This window comes from Gorilla gorilla, chromosome 6, assembly GCF_029281585.2.
Source record: "Gorilla gorilla gorilla isolate KB3781 chromosome 6, NHGRI_mGorGor1-v2.1_pri, whole genome shotgun sequence".
NCBI lineage: Eukaryota > Metazoa > Chordata > Mammalia > Primates > Hominidae > Gorilla > Gorilla gorilla.
In genome coordinates this window covers 138,691,153-138,710,647 of record NC_073230.2, presented here as the reverse complement: position 1 = coordinate 138,710,647, position 19,495 = coordinate 138,691,153, and the positions used below count along the sequence as shown (strand labels likewise).

At 41.8% G+C, this 19,495-nt stretch overlaps 1 protein-coding gene across 7 annotated transcripts in view; it reads right to left on the bottom strand.

Annotated features, from left to right (window-relative positions):
- NRF1 (nuclear respiratory factor 1) overlaps nt 1-18,331 on the bottom strand; it is a 145,312-nt gene extending 126,981 nt beyond the window's left edge. For 2 of the 7 annotated variants that reach the window (XM_055392262.2, XM_055392267.2), the window contains exons 1-2: nt 18,203-18,267; nt 10-100 (exon numbers count right to left, since the gene is read on the bottom strand). The gene's annotated coding sequence lies outside the window, so the exon portion shown is untranslated. Of the gene's footprint in view, nt 1-9; nt 2,106-3,357; nt 4,458-17,602; nt 18,157-18,202 lie in introns of those variants that run through there. The other 5 variants (XM_055392261.2, XM_063708766.1, XM_063708764.1 and 2 more) reach the window with 5 other exon arrangements.
- Nucleotides 18,332-19,495: the final 1,164 nt, after the last annotated feature.

Below are 19,495 nucleotides of genomic sequence, written 5' to 3'. Positions count from 1 at the left end.
TTTACTCACCAAGTTTTGTCCTGTTTAAATGTCAGCATACCACATTCATTAAACAAATATCCTTTGAGCACCTTTTCTGTGTAAAGTTCTGGACCAGGAACTGAAAGGGGATATTAGGATGATTAGTTCGACCCTCAAATAGCTTAACAGCAGTTCTCAAAGTAAACCATGGGACCCTGGGGGTCCTTGAGATTCTTCAAGTGATCAATGAGGTCAAAATTATTTTCATAATAAATAAGATGCTATTTGCCTTTTCTCAATGCATTTATATTTACACTTACGATGCAAAAGCAATGGTGGGGTAAAACTACTGACACTTAGCACAATTTAAGCTAACAGCACAAAACTATACTAGTAGCCATTATATCTTTCACCTTCATGTGCTCACGGTAAAAAGGAGAAAAAAGTCCATTTTATTTAAGAATGTGCTTGATGAGAGTAAATATTATTAATTTTATTAACTCTTCTCCCCAGAGTTATGTCTTTTTACTATTCTGCGTAACAAATGAAAAGTATGCATAAAGCGCTTCTGTTGCATTCAGAAGCTTTCTGTTGCATTCAGAAATGGCTGTCTCAAAAAGCGTGTGTGCGGGCCGGGTGCAGTGGCTCACACCTGTAATCCCAGCACTTTGGGAGGCTGAGGCTGACAGATCACCTGAGGTCAGGAGTTTAAGACCAGCCTGGCCAACATGGCGAAACCCCGTCTCACTAAAAGTACAAAATTCAGCCAGGCGTGGTGGCAGCTGTAATCCCAGCTACTCAGGAGGCTGAGGCAGAGAATCGCTTGAACCCGGGAGGCGGAGGTTGCAGTGAGCTGAGACTGCGCCACTGTACTCCAGCCTGGGTGACAAGAGCAAGACTCCATCTCAGGAAAAAAAAAAAAAAAAGGGTGTGTGCTATGTTTTATGTTGCAAGCTGAATTAGCTGCTTTTTTTCACAAGGAATACAATTTTTACTCCAAAGAGTGGCTGACAGACAAACTATATTGTTCTTCAGACCTCGGTATTTGACAGACATTTTCTCAAAAATTAAAAGTGGGTCTGTCACTTCAAGGAAAACAACTGACAATATTTTTTGCCAACGATGGAAATTTGATATTTGAAGTGATAATTAGAATTTTGGAAAACTTGTATCTGCTACAGTAAGTCTAATAGTTTTCCATTACTTAAAAGCCTTTTCTGACGAGACTGGTGGTGATGTTAAAGAATGTGATTTTTGTGTCAATATTTGAAAGATCTCCATAAACTTGATGAATTAATATTTTCCAAATTACCAATAGATGATGTTATGAAATCATGCATCAGTTAAAATATCCATTCATAGAGCATGATAAACCAATAGGTTTTAATGTAAGAGTAGTTACCATTTCAGATTTCACATTGCAACTCATCTTTAAGAAACTACCACTGCTGAGTTTTAATATATCAAAGAATATCCACAATTATCTGAAAAGGCTCTTAAAATACTCTTCCAACCACATATTTGGTATGAGACCAGATCTTCTTTTTATACTTTAACCAAAGCAACATACTACAGCAGACTGAGTGCAAAAGCAGATGAGACTTCAGCTGTCTTCTCTTAAGCCAGACATTAAAGAGATTTGCAAAAACTGTAAAATATAATGTTTCTCACTAAAGTGTTCTGTTTTGAAAAAGTTGTTTTTCATAAAATAGTAACATAATTAAAATATTAACTTTTTAACATGTATAGGGTTATTTTTTAAATTAAGCACTTTTAAATTTTCTCAGTTTTAATTTCTAATATAGTATCAAAAGTTATAACATACATAAATAAAAGCTATTGTATTTGGAGTCCTCAATAATTTTTATGAGTAAAAGGGTCATGAGAGCAAAGATTAAGAACCACCGAGACGGGCAGATCACGAGGTCAGGAGATCGAGACCATCCTGGCTAACACGGTGAAACCCCATCTCTACTAAAAAAACAAAAAAATTAGCCGGGCGTGGTGGCAGGCGCCTGTAGTCCCAGCTACTTGGGAGGCTGAGGTAGGAGAATGAAGTGAACCCAGGAGGCAGAGCTTGCAGTGAGCCAAGATCATGCCACTGCACTCCTGCCTGGGCGACAGAGCAAGACTCCGTCTCAAAAAAAAAAAAAAAAAAGAACCATTGGCTTATGGTATAGTAAGAGAGAAAAAAACACAAATAATAATCCAAGGTAGAATGTGATGACTGCCAGAGTCCTTCTATTCCTGGGCATTCCTGCTCTTCCTAAACTAGACCTATGCTACTTACCAGGCTCTTGAAATAATTTATTTAGCTCTGCTGTCAATATAATCAAAATGAGTCATTCATTTAGCAACCATGAAAAGGGTACAAGCAATACCAAGATAATGTGTTAAACTAATTTCAATTGATGGGTTTTTCTTTACTTGCTTTCTAAATAAGTGACCTGAATTAAAATTAGTTTTATTTCCCTGGTAGAAACTGAGTCAGCCTATAAGGACAATTCTTTCACAAAAGACTATATATAATAGTCAATTCTCTTGGAAATGCACCCCACACAATAAATTGTAATGGAAAGCTATGGAATTTGGTGCCCTATCAACAACAGGACAAAAAACTTGGAGTCCTACAAACGTCTTGAGGATCAGGATACAAAATGTTACTCTTTTTTAAAAAAGCACTTTTGCTGGGCAAGGTGGTTCATGCCTGTAATCCCAACACTTTGGAGGATTGCTTGAGCCCAGGAGTTTGAGACCAGCCTGGGCAAGATGGTGAGACCTTCTATCTACGGAAAAAATAAAAAGAAAAAAAAATGGCCAAGCATGATGACAGGCACCTGTAGTCCCAGCTACTGGGGAAACTAAGGCGGGAGGACTGCTTGAGCAGGGGAGACTGAGGCTGCAGTTAGCCGAGACTGTGCTAACTACACTCCAGCCTGAGCAACAGAGGGAGATCCTGTCTCAAAAAATTAATTAATTAACAAAAGCACTTTCTGGAGAACCATATGCATATATGCTATCATTTGTGTTTTAAAAAGGGAAGGACACAAACACAAAATTTCTGCTTAGCCTACGTGGAAGAATACGCAAGAAACTGCTAGTAGTGGTGGTTTCCAGAAAGGGAAACTGGGAAACCCACTTTTTACTGTATTCCTTTTAACCATGTGCATGTAATACTTATTAGAAACCACACCAACCTAGTTTGAATATTTTAAAAATACCACTTCACCCATTTCTCTAGTCTTTTATATCAAATGCAAATTCCAAAAATACTAGTAGATATGAAAATCATTAGATGTACATTTGTTACTTTAGCAATGGATACACATCTCACACTTGACAGAAGCATCAAAAGCAAGCTGTCCATCAACCTGAAGGTGATCAGCCATTGATTACCTGAAGGAGTACCTGATTTCCTGATCACAGAAGGAGAATAAAGATGCATCCATCTGCCCAACGTAATTGGTGTAGTTGCTACTTCTTCCCCTTTTTGTATTCATCACAGCATTTAAGAAATCTGATAGCACCAAAGTAGGTAAGTTTAAATGCTCCTTTAAGTCACCCAGTAACATTAAATTCAGCATTCATTCAGCTCCTACTATGCACTACGCAGTATGACTTAATGTAACACTTGTAACACACAATGTAATATGTTAGAGGGTGCCCCTGCATCCAAATACTTTATCCAATATAAGTTCAATCACCAATGACAAAGATTTGGAGGTTTTAACCAATTCTAAGTTTAATGAGCCAATCTTATGATGTGGCTACAGATAAACCTAATTCAAACTTAGACTGCCTCACAGTTGGCTAAATGATGTCCAGAACGCAAAAAAAAATCAGAGCCACTGCAGTCTGTACTTATCGGACCAGCCCTACAACTCATGCTGGGTTCTAGGCCACACACGATACTCAGGGACTCTGACAGTAGTGCAACTACTGTATGTCGAAGGCAACATTGAATGAGTTAGCTACCATGTGCCAAGTATTTAATATGAATTTTCCTTATATCTTCACAAATCAATAATAAAGGCATTATTGTCCCTGTCTTAAAATTAAGGCAATTCAGCCAGGGATGGTGGCTCATGCCTGTAATCCCAGCACTGTGGCAGGCCAAGGTGGGAGGATCACTTGAAGCCAGGTGTTTGAGACCAGCCTGGCCAACACAGTAAGACCCTGTCTCTAAAACAAAAATTAAAACATGGGGCTGGGCGTGGTGGCTCATGCCTGTAATCCCAGCACTTTGGGAGGCCAAGGCGGGTGGATCACAAGGTCAGAAGATCAAGACCATCCTGGCTAACATGGTGAAACCCCATCTCTACTAAAAATACCAAAAAATTAGCCAGGTGTGGTGGCACACACCCGACGTCCCAGCTACTCGGGAGGCTGAGGCAGGAGAATGGCGTGAACCCAGGAGGCGGAGCTTGCAGTGAGGCGAGATCGCACCACTGCATTCCAGCCTGGGCAACAGAGCGAGACTCCGTCTCAAAAAAAAAAAAAAAATTAAAACATTAGCCGGGCATGGTGGCACATGCCTGCAGTCCCAGCTACTCAGGAGGCTAAGACAGGAAGATTGCCCGAGCCCAGGAGTTTAAGGCAACAGTGAGCCATGACTGAGCCACTGCACTCCAGTTGGGGAGACAGAGACTGTTTCTAAAAAACTAATAAATTTAAAAATAAATAAATAAAATTAAGACGATTCAGACTCAGAAAAGTTAAGTAACATGCTCAAGGTTGCAAACTTAGTAAGTGACATTAACAGAATTTAAGCCCAGAGCTCCTATAGTGGGTTGAACTGTGGCTCCCAAAAAGATATGTTCACATGCTTACCATTGGCACCTGTGAATACTACCTCATTTGAAGAAAGTGTCCTTAGAGATGTAACTAAGGATCTTGAGATCATCCTGAAATACCTAGGTGGGTTCTAAATCCAGTGACAAGTGTCCTTTTAAGGGTGAAGCAAATAGAGATTACACGGAGAGGAGACAATGAGACCATGGAGGCAGAAACTGGAGTGACGTAGCCACAAGTCAAGGAATGCCACCAAAGGCTGGAAGAGACAAAGAACAGATTCTCCCCCAGAGTCTCCTGAGGGAGCGCCACCCTGTGAACACCTTGATTCCAGACTCCTAGCCTCCAGAACTGTGAGAGAATACATTTCTGTTTCTTGAAACCACTAAGTTTGTGGTTTTATGGCAGCCCCAGGAAACGAATGCAGTCCACAAACTCTCTCTCTCCAGCATTCCCTATTGCCTTCCCAAGGTTGAAGGATCTAGGGATATGTAAACTAAAATAGGGACGACTCGGACAATAAGGAAAATGAAAACTATACTTGCTTTTGCAAGCCCTAGAGAACAGAGTAAAATCAGTAGGTAAAAATTTTAGGGATACCACTTGGGAGACTGAGGCAGGAGGATCCCTTCAGCACAGGAGTCTGAGAGCAGCCTGGGCAACACAGAGACCTTGTCTCCAAAAAATAATAATAAAAAGGTTCAGGGAGAAATTTCAGTTGGAAAAACTTTCCAACCATCCAAATATCTTAAAGACCAACCAGACTTTTGGTAGGTGGTTACGTTTCCTATCACTGGATGTGTTCAAGAAGAGACTGAAGACTTTTAACTTTGGAGAGCAGAGCTTTCTTAGATGATTTAGAATCTCTTCCCATCCTGAGTTCCTAAAATTATAAAATGTTAGATAGTACCACAAAAGCCTAAGTAAAGTAAAATATTACAAATGAGTTTTGCCAGGTTTCTACAATCATTCAAATAAATACTGCTTGTTATGTCTCAGGCACTGTGCTTGGTAATGAACACCAACACAGTATCTACTCTCACGAAGCTTACAATCTGGTGGAACAGACATATATCAAGCAATATGCAAACAAATGTAAAATTATATATATGACCACCTATGATGAAGGAAAAACGCAAAAAAGAGGGAGACCAGGTAAAACTTCCCTAAGGAAATGATGTTTGAGCAGAGACCTGATGGATTTAGTCATCCTTTGGTATCTGGGGGTGAATCAAAATCCACAGATGCTCATGTCCCTTTCAGCTGGGCCTCCATATCCACAGGTTCTGTATTCTCAGATGGAAAATACCATACCATTTGGCTACAAAATGGATTTCTTCAGAATGAAAGCAACCATTGTGGTGGATTCTCAAGTGAGAATTAGCTCTTGCTTTCATACCTTTCAGATACAGAAGTTTAAGAGAGAAAAAGTTTGCACTTTTTATTCTCAGATTCTCTACCTCCCGCCATGTCTGGAAGATAGTGATTTAAGAATCTTGTGAAGCATACATTCTAAAAGTTCTTCTTTTGGAAAAGATCTTAATCTTTCAAAGTAGAAGGGAAGAGAATAAACAAGTCGGACTTTGTCATCGTCACCTCTACAGGCTTTACTATACTTAGAGAAAAAAATGACATTACTTTAGATACTAAATGCAGTCACTAAGAAACGATTTACCCTAGATTTGCTTTCCATTTTGTATAAAAAATAAAAACAAAAACAAATCAGTTACCAGAGGGATTAAAAACAGAATTAAATGAGTAGGCAGGAAAATTGGGTTACACTACTAGCTCTAAATAGGATTCTACCATATAAAATTTTTAAGAAAGATACCTTTGAGGAAGTTCCAGTTATTCTTTACACAGAATTAGAATTATATATATCACATATTTCACTGAGTGTATGAGTTGGATTACACAGCATTTTGAATATTTATATTTTATCTATACAAAATCTTTTGAACTCCCTAGAGATAATGCAAAAAAAAAAACACAGGTATTTTTAACACTACTGTATTATACTATTGCTACTACTAATATTTCACGTGCTGACAATTGGAGTAACTCAGAAGGTCCCAGGGTAAAATAAAAGACCAATGCTATCTTGAGACAAGGTTCTTCACTTCAGAAACTAACCTGCAAATAGAAATCTTAGCTCAGGAAGTATCATGGCAGAGTCAAGAAAAAGCAAGTTAATATGTGAACGAAATCGAGGTTAACCCAGGATTTAGCTTTCATTCTGCACTAAGTTAGCTTTCATTGGCAAGCCCTTGCACCCTTACTCCAAGTTACCCTTACCTCAGCAAGACCATAAAGAGTATGAAATGGTAAGCATTTCCTCAACAAATATGTATTAGGAGAGAAAATTTAAAAATATCTTTTACGTTTCATTAAAACAAATGGATCTGTAACTGTCTCATTAAGAATGTTTCAAGGTAAAAATAAATTGATAGTGTGAATATGTATTGTGTATATCCATGTGTGCTTAGAAAAATATCTAAACCAGCTGGTCACAGTGGCTCAAGCTGGTAATCCCAACACTTTGGGAGGCCAAGGTGGGCGGATCACCTGAGGTCAGGAGTTCGAAACTAGCCTAGCTAACATGGTGAAATCCTGTCTCAACTAAAAATGCAAAAATCTGCTGGGCACAGTGGCGGGCACCTGTAATCCCAGCTACTCAGGAGGCTGAGGTGGCAGAATCGCTTGAACCTGGGAGCCGGAGGTTGCAGTGAGCCAAGATTGTGCCACTGCACTCCAGTCTGGGCAACAGAGCGAGACGCTGTCTCAAAAAAAAAAAAAAGAAAAGAAAAGAAAGAAAAATATCTAAACCATGCATATTAAAGTATCTTTGCATTGTAGAATTATTTTTAATTTTCTTCTGTTTTTCTACAATGAACATGACATAGCTTTTTCCATTAAGAGAAAAATATATTTATTGTTTAACATGTAACATGGACTTAGAATCGATTTTGGAAGAAATTTTAATTTAGAAGAAAATTTAAATATCATTTCTGTCCTCCTCATTTTTCAAATGGGGGAAAAGGCCCAGTAAAGACAAGTAACTTGCCTATCCAAAATCTGACAGTGAAGTCATTAGGGCCATAATTGTGTTATCTGTATTTATGTTTATTTTTTCTGCTCGTAAAAGCTAATGCATTTTCATTAAGGATAACTTGAAAAACAATGGAAGGTATAAGAAAGAACATGAAAATCACCTATAAGCTTATAGACCAAAGACAACCACTAATGGGGGGTGCTTTTCTTCTAAATTTTTCACTATAAATACATTTTGGCCGGTCACGGTGGCTCACACCTGTAATCCCAGCACTTTGGGAGGCCGAGGCGGGCAGATTATGAGGTCATGAGTTCGAGACCAGCCTGACCAACATGGTGAAACCCTGTCTCTACTAAAAATACAAAAATTAGCCCGGCATGGTGGCGGGTGCCTGTAATCCCAGCTACTCAGGAGGCTGAGGCAGGATAATCGCTTGAACCCGAGAGGCGGAAGTTACAGTGAGCCAAGATCATGCCACTGCACTCCAGCCTGGGCGACAGAGCGAGATAGTATCTCAAAAAAAAAAAAAAAAAATTCTATGGAGAAAAAAATTTAAAATAATAGAGCCAAAAATTAAAGAAGACAACAATTTTAACACTCAGTCGCATTACCACATAATTCTGGTAACATATCAGAATTACTTCTTCTTTAGACTTAGCACCTACAGCTAGTTTTGGGGTAAGATACTAGTTCTATGATGGTATTCCATGATGTGTTCTTACTTAGCAAATCTTGGCTAGTTCTTTGATTTGTGGGCTATTTTTACATGGAAGATCTGTTACCAAAAATTTTATTTCATAATTGTTTAATGAAAGAAAGAACCAAAAAAAGTTCCCAAAGGAAAAGACAAAATACTCCATTCTATCTGGGCCCTCTTTGGAGATTTACTGAATGTAAAGATCATCCACAAACACAAGCTAATTACAAATCACATAACACAAGTTTAAGATTACCCAACATATTTATTCATATCATTCTTGTATTTACCAAGACTACTGGTAAAATAAATAAAAGTTGTAGACCCTCTCCCCAGAAAAATCACAAATTAATCCCAAGTGGCATTAATTTACTTTGAGGGTGGCAAGCAAAAGTACGGATATCACTGCCCCAGAAACTAGGGCCTAGCTGACAAAACTGCCTCCTAATCTAATTTCAAAGATGCAAAGATTAGCAGAAGGAAGTAAAAATTACCAATTATCTAAAATTTCAAAAAGAAATATTTTGGAAATCAAGTAAGATCTAGTGAACACATAATGTGCTTGAATTTCTTAATTTTATTCATGACTTTAGAAATGTGAATGCCAGCAATTTCTTAGCATTAAATCATCCTGGATCTCAAAGTATTCCATAATCGTCATATTTCAGAAAGACGCTACAAAAACCATCAACGGTATTTTCATTTCATGGTCAGAAAAAATTTGCAAGGAGAAAATAAATGTCTTGCCCCATATCACTAGACTGAAATATTTGTGCATTTAAAATTTTTTCCAAAGCATAAGCAACACCTAACTTAAAAATGAATTTTTTCTGACAGATGAGCCAGCTTGGTAGAAAAATTTTTTTCCAACAAGCACAATCTATCAATTTGTTTTCTTTCAAAACATTTTCCCTTTAAAACAATAGTAATTTGGGCCCAGTGCGGTGGCTCACGCCTGTAATCCCAGCACTTTGGGAGGCCAAGGCGGGCGGATCACAAGGTCAGGAGTTCAAGACCAGCCTGTCCAATATGGTGAAATCCCATCTCTACTAAAAATAAAAAATTAGCTGGGCTTGGTGGCAGGCGCCTGTAATCCCAGCTGCTTGGGAGGCTGAGGCAGAAGAATCGCTTGAACCCGGGAGGCAGAGGTTGCAGTGAGCCAAGATCATACCACTGCACTCCAGTCTGGGTGACAGAGCGAGACTCTGTCTCAAAAAAAAAAAAAAAAAAGTGATTTGATTCCCCTACCCCACAAAGCCTACTGTATCTACAGTGCATGAATAAACATATACTAAGTGTCAGTCCTAGAGTATAAAAAAACCAAGCAATCCAGAGACTTGACAAAATTCTGAAATTGGTTAAGCTTTGCTTTGGCATTCCTCCTACCTTCCTTCTGGTGCTCCTACTCCCATTTCTAAGAAGTTCCTCGTATCTTTCCAAAGTTCTTCACCTGAGACACCTACTCAAGATTTCTTTCCCTTGATCTATCTCACTTGTTGAGATAACTGATTTCAGCCAACGAACACAACCAACACTTGATTTAATCATTAACATTTAGTAAAGGCCCTTGACTTTTCCGTGTGTCAACAGCCCCCTTGAAAAATTTCATAAATGTTGTGGACCCTCTCCCCAGAAAAATCACACATGCACTCACACGTAACTTTTCATACAATTTTAAGGGATTCAGGGTCACACAGCCAAAATATATAAACCCCAGAACCAGAAAACCCCAGGTTAAAAACCCCCATACTTAACATATTAATATCATAAAACCTCAAAACTCTGCAAGAGGTATTTGTATTTTAAGACACTGTCAACTCAAATGAAATCTCCAATTCTCAGAATTTAAGACAATGTAAAAAAGGCAAAACAAAAAACAAAAAAAACCCAAACAATATGGAGATTTTTAGGCAGCCTTGTCATTGCGGGTCATCTCCCAAAGCATTTAAGCTGCAACTCCCATTGCAGAGAGACATGGAGGAACAGGACCTATTTCTAAGCATGGGTCTTCTACTAAGTTAGATTCTGTAGGACCTACCCCTGAATTTAGTAATGCTCTAGAAATCTATTCTGTCTAAACTATCATGGTTCCCAGCAAAACAATACATACATATATATGTGTATATATATATATATACACGTATACCAAGTCCAGTTTTTATCCCAATGATTTTTTTTTTTAATAGATACGAGGTCTTGCTATGTTGCTCAGGCTGGTCTTGAAGTGCTGGGTTCAAGCGATCCTCCGGCATTGCCCTCCAAACCAATGAACTCTGTGGTATTTCACACGGCTAACTTCCCTGTCAGTATTCACTTAATCCCTCTCTTCAGCTTCTTCAACCCTATAACCTTATCTGTTTAGCCATTCTTTCTCAACTTACTTCATAGGTTTCTATTCTTCTACCTGACCCTCAGATGTAGATGCTCTTCAAGGTTGCCCTTAGTTTTTTTCCTTCACTCCTGATACAGTTAAGCATTCCTAATCCAAAAGTTTAAAATCTGAAATGCTCCAAAATCTGAAACTTTCTGAGTGTTGACATGATGCCACAAGTGGAAAATTCCACACCTGACCTCAGGTGACATGTTGCAGTCAGAATGGAATCAAAACTTTGTTCCCTGCACAAAATTATTTAAAATATTGTATAAAACTGCATCCAGGTTGTAAGATGTATATGAAACACACATGAATTTCAAGTTTAGATTTGGGCCCTATCTCCAGGGTATCTCATTATATGTATACCAACATTACAAAGTCAAAAAAAACTCCAAAACACTTCTGGTCCTAAGCATTTTGGATAAAGGATACTCAATCTGTACTATTTTCTCTTTCTTTTTATAGACAGGGTCTTACTCTGACACCCAAGCTGGAGTGCAGTGGCCCTATCATAGCTTGCTACAGCCTCAAACTCCTGGGCTCAAGTCATCCTCCAGCCTCAGCCTCCCGAGTAGCTGAGACCACAGGTGGCTACCACTATACCTGACAAATTTTTTAAATTTTTGTAGAGACAGGGTCTCACTACGTTGCCCAGACTGGTTTTGAACTCCTGGCCTTAAGTGATCCTCTGCCTTGGCCTCCTAAAGTGTTAGGATTACAGGTGTGAGGCACCATGCCTGGCTTTCTGCAGTTTCTATATGGCATTATACTGATGAATGCAAATCCCCTAATTTATCCCAATGTCCCCTTGAGCTCCAGCCGAAATACCCAGGTACTTACTTGACCTTTCTTGATTCCCAGATATCTAAACACATCTGGAATCATACTCTATTACCTTCCTCCTCAAATTCTGTTCTTCCTATACATTCCCTATCTTAAAGGCATCATCATCACCCAATAACCACACTATAATCTTTAACTCTTTACTCAATTGTCACTCAAATCTGACAACTGTAAAGTAAAAATTATCCCCAGAATCGATGTCCTTTTACATCACAATTCAATACTCTCACAAGTCTCTAGTCAAATCTTTACATGTCATATTTTTAAAAACCAGAGTGGATGTCCTACTCAAACCTCTTACAGTCCCTAAATGCCTATAGAATAAAGTTCACACTCATGAGCATGGAATTACAAACTCTTCCCAATACGGCCACAACCTTATCAGTTTCACTTTCCACTATTCTCCAAGTCGAGCAAAATCCACTTGCTAGTTCTCAAATCAGACTACTGATGCCCTTCCTCTCAGCCCCTCTTCTCCATCAGTAATGCAGCTACTCCCCCTTCCAAGTCCTACTCAAACTTCCCCTATGTGAAAAGTCTTCCCTAACCTCACTTTTCTCTGTGTATCATTCTCCTCTCCCTAGAAGGAATTTCTCCCTCCTCCTATAATCCCACACCACTCTTTGTTTGCTTATTTTGGTTCTCTAGAAGTTGTAACATAGCTAGTTGAGCCCATACCTTTCTGCTCTACACGACAAGGCCCAAGATTTGTTACTCTAGCACCTAGCACATGCCCAGAATGTGGTATATCTTTAATCATCGTCAGGTGAATGAGTGGCAAAACTCCAAAGTGAGAATACACTTAAGGAGGTTATTTCTCAATGGAGAGAATGCTTCACTCTCCTTTGAACATAAAACAAGAATCAGGTCCCCTAGTCCCCAACTCCCCATTTCTAGTCCACTGCTCAGTTTTAAGCAATGTTTCATGGGGACATTTCCTCATTTCCCCTTGTTCTTTGTAGGTTTAGCTGCCAGCCTAACCACATTAGCATTCAGTAGCAGCAACAAAACGGACTCTTAAAAGTTCTAAAAAGCAAAAACTTTAACAATTACCAACAGTAAAATACATGCTCTTTTTTTAAAAACTGTCTTAATATATATGCATACAAAGCTCATTCTTCATGAAGATTCAGAAAATGGCTTGGCATAGTTTATCCCAACAGGCACCACTTAAAGAGTTCTTAAGAAAATGTCCACTTAAGGCATCAGCCAAACTTTTCACATTTGTTACCACAGAAATCAGCATGCATGAATTAATCGAAATACAATGCATACTAAACAATGCAATTACTATAGTCTAAATCACCAAACTGATAACCCATATAAAAGTAGCTCTTACAACTTTTTTTGAGAATATTTCCCCTAAAAAATTCCAGTGATCATCCCAACCTATAAAACTAGATTATTTTACTAGTATCATCTTCTCTTTACCCCTCTTCTCCCCACCAACACTCCCTCCAACACACACACACTTCTCCTTAAGAGAAACGGCTTCCTCAAGAAATTATCTGATGGTTCAGCAGCAGTTGGAGTTTTACACAAACTATGTTGTGATTGGGCAAGGCAGACTACCAGATCCGGGATTCAGTAGACCATTCCTTACTGTCAGATTATCTTCTAAGTGACTGCTCTTAGAGAAACAACACAGATTTGCCTCAAGAGATTACAAATGTGGTAGGCCTACCTTAACAGCAACTAGTTTTTTTTAAGAAACAGGGTCGCACTGTCACCCAGGCAGGAACACAATGGCATGATTATGCTCACTGCAACCTCAAACTCCTAAGTTCAAGTGATTCTCCTGTCTCAGCCTCCTGAATAGCTCAAACTATAGGCATATGCCACCATACCCAGCTAGTTTTTTGTTTTTTGTTTTTTTAAATATTCTGTAAAGACAGGATCTCACTACATTGCCCAGGCTGGTCTAGAATTCCTAGCCTCAAGCAATCTTCCTGCCTTGGCCTCCCAAAGTGCTGGGATTATAGGCATGAACCACCATAACCAGCCATTGTTTTCTAATATACTAGAACATCTCTGTAAAGTTTTATTTCTAGCCCTTCTTTGGGTCATAGAAAGTTTACTTGGTATCACATAAATGTTCACATTTTAAAACATTTTAGGCCTAAAGACCACAACATGATGAAGCCTTTTGGATGTTTTGCTAACTACACTGCATTAAGTCGGGCTGAAAATACATTAGCCCAATTCTGAAGTGCACTTTTGAAAAAATAAAAAATATATATATGTGTGTGTGTGTGTGTATATATATATATTCTAAGGTATAAGCAATCCACTTATTTTTCTTGAGCAGTCAAAAATTCCTTTCCCAAGTTTTGTCCATATTGCACTAAAATAACTTCAAACAAAGCATTGTTGTTGCTCGAGGATTAAAAGTTTCCAATAGCTCAATATGGTTTTAATCTCCTGGAAACACCTGAAATTGATTTGTTTCACCTCCTTTTACTATTTATCTTCCAGTCTGTTTACCTTAGTAGAAAACTGATGGATAAAAGTACTAACTGAAAACCCAAGAAAGTGGGTAATCCACCCTCTAGTTAATAAGGAAGGAAATATATGATACACAAGGCACAAAAATTAACATGTATCTTGAGACTCAAAAAACATTGGACTTGGTCTAAATAAAATGTTTCTAAAATAACAAGTGGGTTCCTTTTTCATTGCTGTTTTACTAAGCATTCATGGAAAATTATATTTGGGTAAGCTCAGGCTGAAAACACTAGCTTTAGCTATCAAGGAAAACATGAAAGAACATAAAGAAAATGTATTTTAGTATAGAACATTTCCTGAAATGTTTTTTACAAAATCAAAGATTTGCATTTTAAGATTGATTTTCCAAATACTCTATATACATATTAATAAGCATCACACATAGTCACACACAAACATCTAAATTCAGATATCCCATTTCCTAGACGATTACTGGCCCAGAAAGGGCGCATCTAAACTCTTGAGGTTAAAGTAGACATTTGTGAAATTCAACAGCCCAGGGAGTTTCCCCTCACCCTCCAATTTTTCACAGTGGCACTGTGTGAATGAATAAGCCTGCTTCAGCATGAAGCAACAGGCTTGTCTAAAGACATCTGACAGAAGCTGAATGTATACATTAACTTCCTGTTGAGGTAGGACTGTAGACTGTTTCTAAAGACTGACAGTTCATAGTCCCTCCAGAAACCAAAAAATCAGCATGCCTTTTCAAATACTCATGGAAAAATTTTAATTTCAGTAATTACTGTTCATCATTATTCCTCAACTTTACTGAATGCCTTATTCCATACAAGAAAAGGCATAAAAATTTAATCCCAGACCACAGGAGCTTAAATTTCCCTTAAAACAAGTCACTCATTCGTGATTATTTCACATAAAATGCTTCTAAAGACAACCCAGAGATTTGGTTGAACCTACAGTGTGCAGGCAATGCAAATTCAGGTATTTAAATCATGGGAAGTTGGCCTTCGGTTCCCTAACAAAATTAGACAAGTGCATAATTATCGTTTAATAAAACAAAAAAACCTACAATTTGGGGTCCTAACGACATACACAGGAATTCAGAAGGAAATCTGAAATCCTTTCTCCTTTAAACCTTCTATATCTGGACAAGGGCCCTCATTATCTTCTACTTCTATAGCTCCTTCTCTTAACACAGGAGCTAAATTTTCTTGAAACATGTTATGAAGCCACTGCCAGCATGGTGGCACTTGCCTATAGTCTCAGCTACTGGGGAGGCTGAGGTGGGTGCATTCCTTGAGCCCAGGAGTTCAAGGCCAGCTTAGGCAACATAGCAAGATCCCCATCTCTAACTTAAAAAAAAAAAAAATTATATATATGTATGTACACACACACACACATACACACAAATACATATTTTTACAAGAAAATTATTGGGCCAGGCGCACTGGCTCATGCCTGTAATCCCAGCACTTTCGGAGGCCAAGCCCAGCAGATCACCTTAGATCAGAAGTTCGAGACCAGCCTGGCCAAAACGGCAAAACCCCGTCTCTACTAAAAATACAAAAATTAGCCTGGCATGGTGGCCCACGCCTGTAATCCCGGCTACTCGGGAGGCTGAGGCAGAAGAATCGCTTGAACCCAGGAGGCAGATGTTGCAGTGAGCCGAGATCGCACCACTGCACTCCAGCCTGGGTGACAGAGTGAGACTCCGTCTAAGAAAAGAAAAAGAAAAAGAGAACTATTTCCACAAAAATTGCCGACCTGGGGATAAGAACTTTTCTTTGTTACAGGAGACTATGACCACTGACTACTAAGCAAAAAGTCATTTTCCCTCCTATATGTCGAGTTTGAGGCTGTGTGAGGAAATTAAAGGACTTCAAATAAGGATGAGCCAAAAGATTGAGTTTTTGTTTTTTGTTTTTTTTTTTTTTAGATGAAGTCTCGCTCTTGTCCCCCAGGCTGGAGTGCAATGGCGCGATCTCGATCTCGGCTCACTGCAACTTCTGCCTCCCAGGTTCAAGCGATTCTCTTGCCTCGGCAGCCCCCGCCCCCGCCCCCGCCCCTCCCAGCAGCTGGGATTACTGGCGCCTGCCACCACGCCCAGCTAATTTTTGTATTTTTAACAGAGATGGGCTTTCACCATGTTGGCCAGGCTGGTCTCGAACCCCTGACCTCAGGTGATCCACCCCGCCTCGGCCTCCCAAAGTGCTGGGATTACAGGTGTGAGCCACCGCGCCCGGCCGTAAAGAGTTTTCTTAATCTGATTATTGTTTTTTTTTGGTCATGGACCCTGTTGAAAGCCACTAAGTCCTATCAAAAGAAAAAAAAGCCCCTTGACACAAAAAAATTCTGCCCACAATTTAGGATCCAAGTTAAGAGTAAATATTCTACATTGCATGTGATAATTATGTCTGCTTTCGGACTCATAAAATAAGGAAATTACACTCAGATGCACGGAGAGAACTAGTCATATTTTCACTCTTACGGGGTAACCTGTCAAGAACTGTCAAATACAATTTTAGGGAGTCGGGATACTAATGAATCAAACACACACACAAACAGCATCTCCAAGAGTCCAGCATCCCCCTTTCCCAATTACTTACTGGTCAAGCCCAAAAGAAAAATAATTTTTTAAAAGGCTAGGCTGAGATGGAATGGGAAAAAGGATCACTGTGAGCACAGATGATGTCCCGGGACAAAAGCTCTGCCCAACACTGCCCAAGCTGACAGGCTCACTCACACTACCTTTCTCCTTATGCGTCTCTCAATACGCAGTCTCTGAACACTTAAAAAAATGTGAATTTTGCTCTGACCACATAAAGAAATCAGCACGATTGACACCAGCTCTAAAATAAGCAATTAATATATTCTAATCTAATGCTTAAGAAGAATGGAGAGCAGGCAACAGCTCCTCCAACTGGTTGGAGCAGATATCACTGGAAGCCCCCCAAGTATTAAGATTTTTAAACAACTTCAAGTTCTGGTGGGCACAGCCAAATACACTGCAGAAACTTTGGGACCAGCAGCCACGACACAACAGGTGAGAGAGGCAGCAGACATCATTGCACGATGGAGTGCACAACATTCAATGACAAACCCGAAAAGGTCTGGGGATATGGGAAAATACCATGCACACGGCCATCTCAGAGCCCCTGTCTTTCCAGTGGCAAAAGGTTCGGTTCCTTCGGAGGGGCGTGCCACTCCCCCTCTCCCTCACCCAGGGGACCACCACCCCAGGCACAGGAAGAACCGCGGCCCCTCCGCGGGCACATCTCAGCTGGGGAAGAAAACACAATGTCGCTCCTTATTTCTGCGTACAAAAGGACTTTGCGCCCTCCTCCTCGAACTGCCGCCCCGGCCACCTCCTAACTTGCAAGAAGGTGGGCAACACGCCATATTCCAGCGTCCCCCAGTCTACCTGGGTAACAAGCCCACGCCACCCCGGCAGGAGGGAAGCTTCAGAGGTCGCCCAAAGAGCCAGCCTCCTCTCCCGCAGGAGACAGCGGCTCCCGCGCCCCAGCCCGGCCCCACCGCGCCGCCCGCCCGCGTACGAGAGCCGGGAAGGGCCGAGGGGGCGAGCCGAGAGCCGCGGCTCCGGTCCCGCGCAGCCCGCCCACCTCCCGCTCCCGGGCCCGGCGCACTCTCCCGCGCCTCCCGCTCCCGAGCTGCGGGAAGGCCGGGCCCCGGGTTCCACGGCGGGGAGAAGGCCGCGGCCCCGAGAGCCCCAGGCGGCGGGGGAGGCCGGAACCCTGGGGCTCTCGGGAGGGCAGCGCCTCCCTCCCGAGCCCGCCAGGACGCCTGGGGCCTAGTGCGGCCTGCGCATCCTCGGGGTGGCGGTTTGGCTGGGCCGGGCCGGGGCCCCCAGTCCGAGGCGGGCCGAATCCGGCGGGGGCCCAGGCCCGGAGCCGGGGGCGGCAGGGTGCCGGCTGCGGGGCGGGCCGGCCGGCCGGCGGGCGGGCGGCGTGTTGCGGCTGCGCCGGGGCTGAAATAGCTGGAGATTGCGCGGTAGGGCACTCACCTCAGAGCGGCTGCGCTACCGTGGGCCTGCGCCGTGGAGACTGCGACCGCGCCGGCTCCTCGCAGCCTCCTGCCACCAGCGGCAATGGCGAGCGCTGCCGCTTCTGCCGCCGCCGCCGCCGCCGAGGAGGGGGAGGGGAGGGAGAGGGCACGCACGCGACGCACGGCCCGGCTTCCCCGCCCGGCCGCCGCCATGATGAGGAGGTCGGCGCGGCTGTGCTGCCGGCAGGCAGCGGAGAGGGCTCGCGGCGAGGGCTCCAGCCTACCCCGCCGCCGCGTCGCGTGCACGGAGCGCTTCAGAGGTTTGGAGGGGGCCGGAACCTCAAAAGCAACTGGATGAGCACAACGCGGACGCCCCGGAGAAGCGGCGCAAGCGGGCCCAAAATGGTTGCTGATCAGACGAGTGGCATCTCTCGCCCCCCTACCGCGGGAATTGGGACCTCCAGACTGTGCCTGGGGGATCGGCAAGTGGTTCCCCTCTGGTTTTTTCGGCGCTGCCTTCCCGGTGGTATCCTCACTCTCTCTCTTTGAAATGACCTCTGCTTTCCTATCTCTAACTCTTCCCAGATATTTGAAAGCAAAAGTTTTTGTACAAAGCAACATATGAATGTATTCAGCCATTCGATCGTTCCGCGAACATTTCCAGGGGTCTCGTGCTGTGCCAGATATTGTTCTGAGTGCGCTGAAGATGCACCTGTTAGCAAGACAAAGTCCTGGCTCCCACGGAGCTTATTCGAAGCAATAGGGACCCCCAAGCAGGTGCCTGAGAAGTAGGGAGGGGTGGACAGTGGGAAAACAACCTAACGGTGGAGACACACGAGGGGTCTTTTTTTACTTTTAGAGACGGGGGTGGGTGGTCTCCCTATGTTGCCTAGGCTGGTCTCGATCTCCTGGGCCCAAGCGATCCTCCCAACTCAGCCTCCCAAAGTGCTGGTATTACAGGCCACCATGCCCGGCAGAGGGGTCGTTTTTGTTGTTTTTCTAGTGTCGTCAGGAGACTCCCTCCATCAGAATTACTCAGGCTGATTGTTTTGAATCCTGGGACCCAGTTGGTATCCAGAATCTTGGCTTGTTTGCCTAGGAACCTGCATTTTCACATCCCCATCTCCACACCCCTGGTGATTCTTATGCACATAATAATGTGAAAAGCATTGCATTAGAGAATTGCTAAAGGGTGTCAGAAAACGGATTAACAAAATCAGGAAGCTTTAATTTTCAAGATTCTATTAACCTCAAAATTCAACATATCCAAAAATTGAATGTCTTTTTCTCCAGTGTTTTCTAGGAGAGTGCC